Below are 16,635 nucleotides of genomic sequence, written 5' to 3' on the forward strand. Positions count from 1 at the left end.
CCCTGACATATACGCTGCCCTACTCAACATGCCAGTCGTGTGGGAACTGTTACCACGCTTTGTCGACCTGCTTTGTACGGTGGGGTGTATGCCAGGGACAAATAAATAACAACAGTCATGTTTTGGGTGCAGATCGCCCTAGTGTATTGGCTATACTGCAGGGGCTACATGTGCTGATGAGAATGCCTGGGGACAGATTGATGCAGGTAGAGGAGGGAATGGACAGAGTGAGGGAGAGGGGGAAATAGACAGAGAGAAAAGAGGAGGAGGAAATTCATGTGGCAGGTGAAGGTCTAGAGAGGCTGTAAGCAGGTGGAGAAGTATAGGGGGAAGCCGAGATGGAAAGTGAAATGAGGAGAAGGATATTGTTAGAGGAAGGGGCGTGGAGGGCTGGAAGATATCAGATAGAGGGGTGGAGTAAATATACAAAGATGGAGAAAAAAAGATTGACAGGGCAGGAGGAGGAGATAGGTAGAGGTGGTCAGATGGAAGAAGAGGTGGATCAGAGAAGGGGAGGAAGATGTGTGTTTAGTATATGGATAAAACGGGTACATGGACGAAGTTGTGGGGAGAGAATAGTTGAAAATTACATGATATTTCTCAATTTGTAATTAAAATCAGTATTAACTACATATGTAATAGATTCTGTTGACTGCTTTCGGGGAAACGATATAAAGTGCTATATTTTATTAAACATGGTTTTAAGCCCGATATTTGAGCCATATGATTACGAAGATGGAGTAATGTCTTAATCTGCCACATGCGTAGAACGCTGTGGTTGCCAGACCAGCCACTGGCAGTAAATGGTATTACCTCATAAATACCAGGTTTAACTTTTAATATCAATCTGATAAACGTGATTTCATCCTACTTTCTCCAGTATTCACTTTTGTCATCCTTGAAGAGCAGCGTGGAAGGAACAGATGGTCTGGGCTGCATGTAGAGTTCAAACTACTAACTGTCCAAACTCATGAGAGCTTTTGACCAAAACGAGGCAGTCTAGAAAGTAGACCAACGCATAAATGTATTAAAATATAAGTGAATGCTTAAACAATCTTTTGCCCTCTTTTAGTAGGAAGGAAATCTAAGAAGGGCAAGGAAACAGCTGAAAATCGGAAATCTCACTAATAAATCTTTAACTGGAATTTTGAGCTATGAACAATAGTAGAGAAGGTGTTACATACCGGTAGTTATGGGTACACTTTGTTTACACTGTGGAGGCTAGAATGCCACTTCAGACGACTACTTACTTCACAGCTACTATGCTTTACCGAATTTTATATCGGGAATATCATACATTTTGAAGGATATTAATTTAACAAAACGGTGTTGCTAATTGCTTACAAGTGAACGATATAAAGTTGATATTTCGGGATTTTAACAATGTCTTAAAATATCATTTACATAGAGATCTGTTTCCTTTAGCAGATACACCGTTTATACGCAGTAGGTTCGTTTAAGGAGGGAAGCCGCCCATCTCAGAGTTGAGAGATTTCTATATGACTGCTGAAGATAAACACTCCACCCTCCACAAGGTCATCCCCCACAAACACATTTCATAGGTTCCACTAGATTTTGGACAGTGTTTCAACCAGTGTAGCACCGTGTACGGTAGCAGGGCCCAGGCTGCCCGCAACTCTGCGGTTCTCCGAGCGTCCGTTTTTGCCGTCCGGGCACATTTTTGTAGGCCCCGCGCCACCTGGGCGTTGCCCTGTTTTATTCATGAGAACCACAGCCCGCTTGCGCCTTCCACCCACAGCGGCCTGACCAGCTAGTCGACTTAGGGAACTTCCAAGGCTTGTAAGGTGACCGTTATCTCGGACACCTGAGTTATAATCTCCTACTTTTAGTAAAACACGTTTGAGTAATTTTGTAATATGTAAATCAATGTCTGAATTTGGGACTGAACTCCCCCCACCACTTTGACTTATTTGCCTGGCTACAAAAATACCATGAAAAAAGCAGCTATCGGAAACAGTAATGTTCTCGTCAGTCGCTTATGTAAGAAACGCATGTTTTACTATTGTGAACCCTTGCATGGTGTCCACGTTATCGGAGCAAGACAGGTGGACAGAAAAACCGCGCTAACCGGATGTCAGAGGGTTGTCCGATGTACGTATCCGTCACAGAGGGAGAAATAGGCCGAAGAGGACACAGCAAATGACTTTCAGTTACTGTCGGGATTGTACAGCACAACAGACAAAATTACTGACGGTAAATATCATGTCGTGGGTGCAATAAAGGTTCGAATATCAGGATGGAATAACAGTGAAGATGCTGTGCCTATTTCAGTTTTAGCACAAGTTTCTAAAATAACTGACGGCGTTGTCTGCCATGAAGTAAACACTCTAGTAACACATGGTTGAGGTATGAAATCATAGTTTGGTGGACTTCACATTATACTGCTGGGTGAGCTTTCATCCTATAAAGATGTGCTAGGTAACAGCCGTGACTTTGCAGGATGCATTTCACAGTAGCGAAATGACGTCTAGGTAGCGTGATTTAGGAGAACCAGGTTTTTCGAGGAATACTCGGCTGCATTGCGCTCTAATGACTTCCTTTGGAATATTGTGAGAGCTGCCACGTCTGTGACCATTCTTGAGGGATCTTTCGGACAGCAACAAAATCTTGAAATAACAGAGTGTACCTTGATCCATAATAGCAGGACACTGGTAGATTAACTTAATTACATCGAGCACATGGTGAATAGAGCTGAAGCCCCAATGCTGCTCTTTCAGGTTTTCCAGTGCACTCCTCGGTTCCTTGGCAACATGAATGTCGTCGAACTGAAATGTCGCAAGTTTAAGGGTTTCCTTAGTTGCAAGAACATCGGGAGTGAAGATCTTGGATTCAATCGGTCGTTTAAACATAGCCCAACATATTGGATCGTCACAGATATAAGCAATTTTTGAGCCATCTGTAAATATTTTGACCGATGAAGGCCACATTGGTGCAATGAGATAGGGAGCGCCGTAGAAGTAGTGAAAGTTCGATCCGACCTTCTTGGCCGATAGAAGATTGTGGGTCGGTAGTTTAGTACGTCGTATTACAAGCTAAATGGAGGAGGTAGAAAGTTTTTTCTACGAGGGGTATCACGTAACTGCCCAAAACTGAGAACTAAGAGAGGTACCTTTCTGCTTCGAAACCTATTGACGTCCCATTGGGCTCAATGAAGTTAAGCCTGGCACATCCAGTGGTTAGAGCTTCCGCATCAGAACGTTCACTCCACATTGTCATACGCACCGGAAACATCGAAAAACAGTGCTGTCAGGTAACGATTAGAAGCATAAATACATTCTAAGTTAGTATTTAAGAGACTTAGGCTGCCTATGGTGCCTCTTCCTTTTCGAAACCGCTGTTGAGAGCGGAGCAGAAGGGAGTTCCTCTCAAACCAAGTTCCCGTCAAACCACCATTCCAAATGGCGCTTCATGACCCTTTCTAGTGTTCGAAGCAAGCAAGAAGAAAGTGTGATGGAATCTCATGAATTGGCCAAATTGGGGTCTTGCTGAGATTGATTGTGGGAACAACTACGTAAGTCTGCAAAGTCGTCCGAGTAGTTGTCTTGTTCCCACGAATGATTCTAAATGTGAAGAAATATGTATAAAGCTCCGTGCTGCAAAATTGACCAGCGTTTTGTAGTGAATGTCGTCTCATCCAGGAGCAGCATTGTTGGTACCTTTGGAGACGTTCCACTGTTCAGGGAACTGAAATGGACTTACTAAGAATTTTGTCGATCCCAGGGACGGAGGACAAGAACCATCCGAGGTTGGCAGTGATTAAGGGATGACCTATGGGGACGCGACAATTCTTGCGAAGACACCCAGCCAGCCATGTAAACCCATAGTCAACAGGGACCTGTTTCGGAATTTGCGTGTAGGGCACCAAACAGATGACAACGGGGTCTCTCTGGTGAGTGTTCCCAAAACCGTTCTTTTCGCTGCTTCAAAAACAGTTTGGCAGCTGCTGCCACCTGTTTAATCTGAGAAAATTCGGCTAGGTGCGTTCTCTTTTACAGATGCTGTAAGTCAGCTTTTGTTTAGTAATTTGTCTTGAGCAGCCCTGATTCCATTTTCGAACTCAAAAACCTTTCGGCCTCTGGATCGGTCTGACTTGGCATTTGGAAAACACGGCCGCCTTGTTTATTAGGGAGCTGAATAAATTGAAACGTTAGTGAAGGTATTCCAGGATGCATGTTTTATACGCCCTTAATTCTGCTTCGTGTATGGTCCATTATGATGACGTTATGTATGGACCAGGATCTCTCTCATTTATCGTAGGTATTCGAATAGCAAAATAATTGGGTTGGAACTTTAATAGTGGCAACTATTTATTTACTGCTCGTATAAAATAGACAAGTGTTTCAAAGTTTTACTGACCTTCAAAGTAGTCACCAGCATTGTGTATAACCCGTTGCTAGCGATGTGGGAGTCGCAGGATACTGTTAGCAGTGCCATTTGTGTTGACATCTTCAACGGCGCGTTGGCGGTGCCAGTGTGGCAAAGTTTCTGGAGGGGGGGGGGGGCAATAACTCTTTGGTTGTTAATCAACACTTCTCACATTGTCCAGAAACGTGACCAATGTCACATGTGTCGACATGTGCCGACTTTCCTTGTTTATCTCTATGCTGGCATGGTCGGGCATTGCCCTGTCCTGCCTCTACGTATCGTTGGATAGGTCATGCACGTGACTTCAGTATGATGCCAGATCCTGAAGCATTGACCGCTGATGTGCGACTTGCGCTGGTCGTTGTTCTCTGTGTAAGAATTTCCTGTCTGCTAGGTCGTTGGTCGGTCGAAGTGCTGACTGCTGCTGTGCCAACTTCATTGGTCATCAGCTTCCTTGTTCGACAGCTGTCATCTCCGAATATTGTGGCTTAACGTGTCAAAGTATCTAAAATGTTCACTTGACCTGTAATAAGTCTTTACGTATTTTTCAGCTGGATCTCTGCTTTGAACGATCATAAATAACACGTAATTATTATACAGAATCATAAATAACACATAACTATTATACATAATTGTTATACACCCTACCTTCCTCCCTATGCCGAAAGATTCGTCCTCGAATTTTCTCTTAAGTCCATCTACAAGTGACTAACAAACAAAAAACAAAAACAAGGTGGAAATCTTTCCCTGTAACGAAAATTATGTAATATATTATTTGAAGCCCAGAATTCTTGTTTGTGTATGTTACTAATTCCCTTTCCTGTTCCTGACTCTTTGTTAGTACATTATCCGAAAAATATGTTGTATACAAAGTATACATTTGCATTAGAATGGTTGATTTGGTATTGTGGGTGCGTAATTGACTGCGTGCAGCAGAAGGTTATATGGGGCCAAATGTCTGTGTTGGTTGATCAGCGGTTTTCCATTTTCACCATCCAGCACGCTTCAGAACAGTATTTACTACCACTGGTGGCATTACATCCGTTACTCCCTTGAAAAGTTTCAACCAGCTTACATTTACAGTGGTGGTTTCTGTAGATATGAAACGTCCCCTTAGAAAAATTATTAAATTACTGTGCTGATAAAGCTCTTACATTATTTGATTTTCAAACAGCTGGGCAAAACTGAACGTACTCAGTCATTTCGCTCTTTACCTACTCTGATCAACACTACACTGACACACAATATTTTTTAGCCCAACGCAATCTGACTTTCAATAATCCCTACAAAGGAGTGGCTCTGACTAACATTAACCTATACCTTTCACAAATCACTTACCTCACAAAAATCTTCGTTACTCCAGGTACTGCAATACAGCGAGCGCCACTACTGCCAGCTAAATAAAAGATTCAAACTACTGAAGGCATTAACTACTGATAGGCATAGTTAGCATATGAAAGATTTTGATAGAGAACAAACAATGTATTTACCTTAATAGTGTTCAAAAGTCATAATATATATATATGAGTTCATGATATCCAGTCTTACAAATTTATTGCCTCTGTCCAGATCATCCGCTCTCAAAAATCCGCTATCTCTCTCCCCATATCCATCACTGCTGGCGGCTCACCTCCAACTGCGCAACGCTACGCGCTGTTAACATCCAGCTGCCCAACACTACAATGGCAGACAACAATTCAAACTAGCCACAGACTGCACACAGCACAGCCAGTGATTTTCATACAGTGCGCTACGTGGCGTAATCCATATAAAAACCTAAACAGCCTACTTGCATAGCCCCCATGCTCCCCACAAAAAATTTTACAAGTTGTTTTGGGCACTGGCCAATACAGATTTGAAAAAATTTTTCATAATCATAATTACAATAACAAAGAAATCAAATGCACACACTTATTGATACAACGTTGGTCAAAAGCTAAAATTTTCTTACAGTCCATAAGGACCGTCCTGATCATTCATCACAGTAAAATTGCAGTTTTTTTTTCTCAAAGGCTGAGCAGTAAAAGACAGTGCACACGGAAGTAGTGGATTTCAATGCAATCTTGAAGAGGCAGTGTTGTCCTTCCAACAGAAAGACAGTGCTGACTCTTGACATGCTGACAGGTAATGGGCCACGACAGAGCAAACCCACAGCAGAGTCAGTCGAAGTTTTGAAGACTATTGGTAGGTAGATCGTCACAGAGTAGACCCACTGTAGTCCTGGTAGAGATTATGGTATTGGTGGGCCACCAGAGGTGCAGACCCACTGCAGTCCTTGTAGAAATAATGGTATTGGTGGGCCACCAGAGATGCAGACCCACTGTAGTCCTTGTAGAGACGGCCAGCATCCACCTGTTGCGACTGTGCAGGTGCACAATTAACATCGAAGTGTCTTGCGGACAATATAGCAAGTCCATAAACCACCACTTGTGCACTCACAAAGTTTTTTGAATTGTCTTTAGACCCAGAAGTGCTGTTAATCAGTCCCTTGCTGAAACATCAACACACGTGCAAACACTAATGGTCCCAACTTCTCACATATTGTGCATATACTATGACCAACAGAAACGTGTGCACTGAAATGAATGCTTACAAGTTACTTAATTTGCTGAACTGGTGTCCATTACAATTTTATAACATGAGAATACAATTACAAAGATACAGAAAACATCATTAAAACATAATAATACAGATAACATTTGTAGTAATACAGGCTTTGCAAAAGAATCGAAATAAACATATACATCAGTGTTACAGGAATTATGAAATAAGTAAATATAAAAAATAATGAGAATAGTTATCAAAACATTAATTTCACACATGAGCATTGAAACAGAACAGAATTACTAATGTCTACAAACATCTTTACAAAGAAAATAACATATTATTAGAAAAATTCTACAACATGACTCATATCAGCTAAACACATAAAGACGGGAAAAACACAATTGTCAAGTGTACACCAACACATAGTGGGATAACACAAGGAAAGGACAGTGTTTGTTTTACTGCAGTATTTTGCAAAAAAAAAAACTTTTTTACTACTTGGAGATGTCCCTTCATTCATCATTATTCCCAAAAAGTACTATCTATACCTCCTTTCTGTATTCTATTCATATTTCTTTCAAAATAATTCTTTCTCATTCTACAATACTCATTTTTGCCCAAATCTTTTTCATATAACTTCTCAATGCATTCTTTCCCTATTCTCCATAGTCAGTTTCTTATATAGTCTACCCCCCTCTTAAGCTAACTGAGCTCAGATATATATACTAAGTGACGAGGCAATGCAGCAGCACAAAACAATTAACACAAACAGCAATGACAAAAAATTGCAAATTGGCAAAGCAAGCTACAGTAAATCTAAATTACCAAGTAAATGCAACATTACAACTAATATGAGCCAATATGCAGCAACAAGAAAATAAATCAGTAGTAAAACTGGCTTAACAGAGTAACACAAAGTCAAATTCAGTAACACTTTGCCTGGCAAACAGCAGCAGCAAATGCTATAACTAATACCTAAACATGACAGAGCTCAAGTAGAAAAATATTACACTAAGGACAACAATGCAGATAAGGGAAATGTATATTCACATCTGAATGTCTATCTAATTAAAGTGGTGCACCACAACTTATTCTGCGAAACAAATTACCAAGTACTTGAAAAGAAAATTATATATGCAGTTCCTATGAAGGGAAATGTCTTTTTGTGCTCCCTCATTTTTTTTGGAAGTGTATCATAAAATTATTATTTACTGGATCTGTAGACAGAAAATATTTATATTAGTACATCTATTAAATTTTATTTTTACCAATGGTGCAGTGGAGATATTAAACAAATTGAGCAATCTCTCAACTAGAAAGACAATAGATGTAGTAATGTTTCTCATCATTTCCTCATCATTTCATTAGGCATTTTAGTAAATATCATAAATTAAGAGCTCCACAGTGTAATCATATGTTTCAAGTTTGAGTGTGTCATATTTGCGATGCTTTCTACAAAGGAATGTCAATAGCGAGGATAATGACCACTTCTTTTTTCTCCACCTGTGCCTCTGAAAGGCAGACACTAATGCTTTTTTCCAGGTAACTGTCACGCAGCTGGGTGCCAAGTGACCACCTTCACGAAATATTTACAACACCAGTTTGCACTACAGTGACAGTCTTATATAAAAATTTCACAGGTCGAGAATTTGCCTTGCAAATCTGTAGAAACAAAATCCTGTAAATATAACAGGGTCCAAAAAATTTTCGCCAACATAGTGATACATTCACACATATACACACATTTCATAACTCTTAAAGTACGATCTTGGTTTCCAAGATCGTTTTTCACAACCAGAGTCCCTAACCACTACTCATTATTCCTTACTTTATTACTCATATACATATTCGTAGACACTTCTTCAATATTGCATCATAATAAATACATAGCATAATCAAATTCCTCATACAGCATCAGCTTATTGATCATAAACATACGTCAACAGCATAATACACATAGTCATGGTAATAATAACATCATAACACCTTAGTCAAATCTCAAAATCGTCGTAGCTTTCTGCAATAATTTCAAAACCTAAAAAGAATTCTCTGCTCATTTCAATAACGTCATCTACATCAAACGTATTTTAAAAATCATGATCCCATACCAAATACATCATTCAAAGCTCTCATAGTATGACAATGGTTCCGAAAAAATATGGACAGTTCACAAAGTACGGACAAAAAACAGTTTCATAAGTATGAAGTTATCCAACTGTGTAATTGCATAAACATCTGTCACTGATGTAGTAAAAAGATGTTTGTTTCTCTGTCAAATAATCAGATAGCTGTGTAATTCTGTTTTAGAGGAATATGGTACCGATGTGTAAAGTTGTATAAGCAAATACCATATTAGCTAAGGCTCCTTGTACTTGCCAGACATATAGTACACAATGTAGGCGTGTACCCCCTGAGGATTAATGTAATTATACCCTCAGGTGTTACAGATTACAGCAATGGAATGAAATGTATCACAGAAAACTTTCTTTGTAATTCAAAAATCTTGAAATATAAATGGTTCAAGTACGAAATTAATCACTCAAATGCGTGTCCTGTAGCGCTAAATGTGCGTCTTGCTGTAAGATAATTCTGTGGAAGTGTCGGAGTTATCATCCCCTGTAAGCAAAGTTCTTCTGAAGTGAATGAACTTACCTCATCATAAACGAAAGTGAAATTCTTTGCGTATAGGTATCGTAGTTATTACGTACCCTACTGTGATCAAGAAAGTACTATACTGTAACGTATTGTTGTGCTACAAAAAAGGCTGTCACATTGTAGCTATACCACAAATGTTGCTACTAAAACATGTTTTACTTTCCAGAAGAATTCAGAAAAACTGTGCACATATAAGGCAGATATACCGCAAAAGCAACAATGTAAATTGTGTCACATATTAGTAACGTCTTGATATAATCGTGTAGCTATCAAGGAAACCAAATGCTAAGTCATCTTTAATCCCACAGAAAGTACTTCAAATAAAGAATGTATTTTCAAGTAAACCCAAATGTTGCATTAAAATCTCATTAGCAGTAGCAGTATAAGTTCTAAGTATGTAAGCCTTATAGTTGTTACGTAATCGTGTATCTAACAAACAAGAATGTACAAATAACAACAGTGTGTCATCTCTTCACTATAACAATGCACTCGTGAATACTGTCTAAATATGTTCCCTAGGTTCTAGACTGGATAGTAACTTCAAAACATTGTTACATGTTAACAGTTTCTCAGTGTGACAAATTGTACTAGTAGCGTGAAGTGAAAAATTTTATGCCAAAGACTAAGTTAAAAAGCAGATTATCTCTCAATAAACGGTTTTACATGTGAAGTGTGGTGCAATCCTTTACGCTTTCTAGTGCGCAGAGTTTCAACTTCAAAGCAAATACCATGTTTTATACGTCGGTAACGAATGCTAAAATTTTTCTCAAGGTTAGCGTCTATGTTATTTTTCTCTGAGTCAGTCGGCGCACGTGGCTGCCTGCGGTGCGAGTCATTGTCTGCTATCTCTTTGTTGGCGTGCGTCGTTATTGAGATTAGGAGACCTAACTTCTACAAATTCACCTTGCCGAGAGGGCCCAGCCCTGTTTGAATCCCACCAGTTCTGATGAAATTCAGGTCTGTCGTTATGATTATATCGTCTGTCGTCATGTCGGTAGTTCCATAGTTTTTTTCTTGTCGTGGTGGAGAATTTCTCCCTGAATCGTAACTGCGCGATGGACTGTTGCGTCTATTCTGTCTCCCTTGATAATAATTATTTTGGTTCCCATATTGTCTGTTTCTATGGTTGTCTCTGTCACATTCATTACTATGGAAATGCGATCTTTCTCTGTAATTCTTACTACTGTGCCAACGGTTGGCATACGGGTGGTGTCTGTTTTGGTTACGATTTACGTTCTAAGAATAGTCTTGTCATGTCCAGTTATCATTTCTTTCATCGCGAAATTGTGATGGATGTGACCTGTAATTGTTGTGTTCCTGTTTTCGCGTTCCATGATTGTCAGTGTCAATTTCTAATTCTTGTAAGAGCTATGTTTTTTCGGTCTTGTGTGGCTTGCGACCAATATGCTGAGAGGAAGGCATGGTAAAATTCTCCTTCATTGTGGCAATCGTGAATGACTGATCGCATTCTTACAGCTGGTTCATTCTCTAAGTAGCCACACATAAATTCTAATCTGTGCTCTAATGACCAGTTGGGAGGAAAACAATGAGAGAATTGATGGAGCTACGCTTGTGGATGAATGTCGTTGGCAGAATTCTTAAATGTTTTGAATTTACGTGTACTAATAAACAGCTTATAGTCAAAATCATCATGTCGGCGAGTCGCATGTCGGTCATTGTTACGTCGTTTTGGCGGTTCCATCTAAAAATTCGGTGTACCTTGCCAATTTCTTTCATAATTTCCGAAGTGCCGTGTGTTATTATTTTGTGGCTGATCCGTATTTCTATGTCCCTCTTCCCGTATTGGAGCGCGAGTGTCCTCTGAAATACGTAATTCTTGTATTACCTGTGTCAGCTGATCTTGTTCTTCCCGGATTTCTCTTTGGTGTTGCGTATTAATTTGATTCTGATTTTGTTTGAATTTCCTAATTTGTTCACACTCTTCTGTGTCATTAAAGGCTACCGGTTTTGTGTCATTCAGATTATCATCTACCTTCGTAGATAAATTATTTAGCTGATCCGAAAGTTCAACTACTTTCTCTGATAATGAACTAATTTCCTCCATGTGTCTTTCTGAACCAATTTTCAGAGTATCTACTGTGTCCTTTAAGTTTTCCTCAGTTTTTGCAACTTGTGTAACTGAATCGGTTGATGCAACTGAGTCAATTTTAGCTTGCAAGGTCTCATGATTTTCATGAACAATAGTTTGCAGTTCCTTTATGGCTGCTTCATGATTCTGTAATGCATTTTCATGCCGCAAAAAAAAGGTTGAAAATGCTCACAAGTTTGTGTTTTTACGTCATTACAGACTTTTTGACATTTCGATTCAATGTTATGTAATCCAGTAGTTAAATCTTCACGTGTTTGCTCAAGTGTGGTGTCTAACTTTAGAAGATTTTGTTCCATTATGTCTAACTTTTGAAGCTTTTGCTGTGTTTGTCTCTGAATTTGTTCCATTTGTTGCATTAATTGCAATAATAATGTATTAGTGTCTGGAATCAGTTTCTCTATGCTTTTTGGCAGTGCATTTTCACCGGCAACATTCACATTTTCACAAGCAGAAAATGTGTCTTTACTCATTTGAGAAAACGGTGAGGACCCAAAACCTGAGTCTACACTATTTGCAATATTGTGTTCTGTCATTTCGGATTCCTGAGGCGAGCTGTTGCCGACCGATCGATCGATAATGCTTCCCTGTTCACTAATTGTTTCACTGCCTACACCATTATTTTCAGCCCACTCCATTTCCCTATGCACAGTTACCAAATTACTACTTTGAACATTAGTTAATTCATTACTCGGTGGCGCTAACACACTGCTTTCGTCTTCACTGTCATTTCTCAGTTTACTTTGAAACCGAGCTAAATGAAAGACTCAAACTACTGAAGGCACTAACTACTGATAGGCATAGTTAGCAAATGAAAGATTTTGATAGAGAACAATGTATTTAACTTTAAAATGGTTCAAAAGTCATTATCTATCTATCTATCTATCTATCTATCTATATATATATATATATATATATATATATATATATATATATATATATCAGTTCATGATATCCAGTCTTACAAATTTATTGTCTCTGTCCAGATCATCTGCTCTCAAAAATCCGCCGTCTCTCTCCCTACATCCATCACTGCCGGCAGCTCACCTACAACTGCGCAACGCTACGCGCTGTTAACATCCAGCTGCCCAACACTACAATGGCAGAAAACAATGCAAACTAGCCACAGACTGCACACAGCACAGCCAGTGATTTTCATACAGTGCACTACATGGCGTTGCCAATATAAAAACCTAAACAGACTACTTACAGATAGCTGTAACTTGACTTTACCTGGGGTTGTGTTTTTTACAACCTGGTTAGAAGCATAGTAATTTGTCACAATTTTTTGGTTTTTCCCTTAGCAAAACGTGGAGTGGATAGAAAAGTCCATTGTTCAGTTATGAACTCCAGATACTTAGCAAGTACGTTGCCTAATTTCTCTTGCTATTCTAATTTTCTGATATTTGCTTTATGTACTTTTTTCCAAATGTCCTTAATGAATCCAGCAAATTTCTTAACTGTATCATCATTCTTTCTTCCTCTGTGCTTAATAACATTGAATGTCCACATCTTCCTTCCATAAATAATTTCATAAGTGACATGACTGTTTTTTCATGTGTTTTGGCACTGTATGCACTTACACATTATGGAATGACAATATCGGAATTGTTGCCATAGTAGTTGACAAAATAACTAAGCATCTTCCCGGTAGTGTGGTGGACCCCTTCTGTCCATGTGTTTGCCTGTTGGTGTAATGGGGTGTTGAGTAATTTATGTACTTACAGCAAATGGCAAATTTGTTTCATGGAGTCAGTCATGAAGTTACTGCCTTAGTTAGTTTTAAAGGCTTCTGGTATATCGAATTTTAAAACCCTATTATTGACTATGGCCTGTGCAATGGTGTATGCTTGTATATAAGGGAGACTTACTATGGTTAGATATCTTGAGATATGATCTAGTCGTTAGTACGTTCCTATTCCTGACCAGGAATATTAAAGGGGCCATAAAAGTCCATACCTATTATTTCAAATGAGTGTGATAATGTTTACGGGCAGGGAAGGGGGGAGAAGATACGTAAGCATTGTGATGACAGTGTGCAGGAATTCGAGTGGGTAGGAAATGAGATGGGCTTCCAGGGCTGCCGCTAAATGACAAAATGCCAAACACAATGTCAAACATGAACCAAAATAAACGGGCACCCAGTGGACCAAACAGTGGGAACGAATCCCACTTCTGACACCAACTATAAAAGAGTACGTGGTTTGGGGATGGGGAGAGTAACTTCTGACACCAATGTTAATGAATAAAATGGCAGGGAAGGGGGAAGAAGTTTGTTAAATATGCCTTGTGGCGGCAATGTGCTGGAGGTTGAGCAGTCATGTTTCGATAGAGGGCATCCAGAGCTGCCAATTAAATGACAAAACAGAAAATTAAGTACAATAAAGGGGATATATTTCGATATATGGAGTACAAACGGCGTGACTGGGGCAGAAGTTAACAGAGGAGGTCGAACAATTAATTGAAATGGGCAATGGAAGGGGAAGCAGTTCGTGTTAACTTATGTTGGTGGCGAGCCAGGGGCTCTGCCTTCCAAAAAGACGTCTGTGCTGCTCGAGGTCTTGATTACAAGAGAGTGAGGCAACTGTGTTCCACACCACAGAACACTCCAGCGGCCACACACATGACCTGTATCCCACAAACACAATTGGCTAAAACCAATGGCGCGAACACACGCCAGCAGTTTCAGCAGAGGTCTCAGGGCGTCTCCTGTCAGCAGCTCTGACTGGACAGAACTTCCTTAGTTTTGCAAGACAGGCGACTTGTGTCACATAATTACAGTGTAAGTTACTCTGGGAGAAAACTTGCAAAGATTCGCTGGGCCTTTCAAGTAAACTTTGATTGGCTTCCATCCTATACAGTGTGTAACGCTTCCAGGAGTCTTTGAAATGGTACACATTGACGGCAATAGTCTGCTCGCTGAGTGCACAGTATGCGCTTGCATGCATATTGTGCTACATTGTGCTTACTTGTCTCCCACCAGAAATGTTCAGCAATGTGTCTTTCAGTATTTCTTTGACCACTGTGACCTAATTGAATGTAATCATGGGCCTCTTGCATGGTTTGCTGTTAGAGGTGTTTGGGAACCATCATTCTCGATCCGAGTCAAGTTTTTTGACGTGGCCCCATTCTATAGGCAAAAATGCTGTAGTGTTACATATCTGTTGCAATATGCATTTGAAGCCTGGGTTCTTGGCATTTTTCTGCATCACGACATTTTTTTTTATTTTTTTTTTATTATCAGTCTACTGACTGGTTTGATGCTGCCTGCCACGAATTCCTTTCCTATGCTAACCTCTTCATCTCAGAGTAGCACTTGCAACCTATGTCCTCAATTATTTGCTTGACGTATTCCAATCTCTGTCTTCCTCTACAGTTTTTGCCCTCTACAGCTCCTTCTAGTACCATGGAAGTCATTCCCTCATGCATAGCAGATGTTCTATCATCCTGTCCCTTCTCCTTACCAGCGTTTTCCACATATTCCTTTCCTCTCCGATTCTGCATAGAACCTCCTCATTCCTTACCTTATCAGTCCACCTAATTTTCAAAATTCGTCTATAGCACCACATCTCAAATGCTTCGATTCTCTTCTGTTCCGGTTTTCCCACAGTCCATGTTTCACTACCATACAATGCTGTACTCCAGACGTACATCCTCAGAAATTTCTTCCTCAAATTAATGCCAGTATTTGATATTAGTAGACTTCTCTTGACCAGAAATGCCATTTTTGCATAGCGAGTCTGCTTTTGATGTCCTCCTTGCTCCGTCCGTCATTGGTTATTTTACTGCCTAGGTAGCAGAATTCCTTAACTTCATTGACTTCGTGACCATCAATCCTGATGTAAAGTTTCTCGCTGTTCTCATTTCTACTACTTCTCATTACCTTCGTCTTTCTCCGATTTACTCTAAAACCATACTGCGTACTCATTAGACTGTTCATTCCATTCAGCAGATCATTTAATTGTTCTTCACTTTCACTCAGGATAGCAATGTCATCAGCGAATCGTATCATTGATATCCTTTCACCTTGTATTTTAATTCCACTCCTGAACCTTTCTTTTATTTCCATCATAGCTTCCTCGATGTACAGATTGAAGAGTAGGGGCGAAAGGCTACAGCCTAGTCATACACCCTTCTTAATACGAGCACTTCGTTCTTGATTCTCCACTCTTATTATTCCCTCTTGGTTGTTGTACATATTGTATATGATCCGTCTCTCCCTATATCTTACCCCTACTTTTTTCAGAATCTCGAACAGCTTGCACCATTTTATATTATCGAACGCTTTTTCCAGGTCGACAAATCCTATGAAAGTGTCCTGATTTTTCTTTAGCCTTGCTTCCATTATTAGCCGTAACGTCAGAATTGCCTCTCTCGTCCCTTTACTTTTCCTAAAGCGAAACTGATCGTCACCTAGTGCATTGCCAATTTTCTTTTCCATTCTTCTGTATATTATTCTTGTAAGCTGCTTCGATGCATGAGCTGTTAAGCTGATTGTGCGATAATTCTCGCACTTGCCAGCTCTTGCCGTCTTCGGAATTGTGTGGATGATGCTTTTCCGAATGTCAGATGGTATGTCGCCAGACTCATATATTCTACACACCAACGTGAATAGTCGTTTTGTTGCCACTTCCCCCAAAGATTTTAGAAATTCTGATGGAATGTTATCTATCCCTTCTGCCTTATTTGACCATAAGTCCTCCAAAGCTCTTTTAAATTCCGTTTCTAATACTGGATCCCCTATCTCTTCTAAATAGACTCCTGTTTCTTTTGAATGTACGATTATGTCATCGAGGTATATGATGCACTGCCGAGAGGTTCTACCCCACGTAACACACCATCTAGCGATCTTTGGAATGTTGTCGGGGCATTTTTTATCCAAAACGCATTCATAAGATGTGCCAGTGACTTGAAGGGCTGGAGATAACAGTTTTATGTCT

The sequence above is a fragment of the Schistocerca nitens genome, chromosome 1 (assembly GCF_023898315.1).
Source record: "Schistocerca nitens isolate TAMUIC-IGC-003100 chromosome 1, iqSchNite1.1, whole genome shotgun sequence".
Classification (NCBI taxonomy): Eukaryota; Metazoa; Arthropoda; class Insecta; order Orthoptera; family Acrididae; genus Schistocerca; species Schistocerca nitens.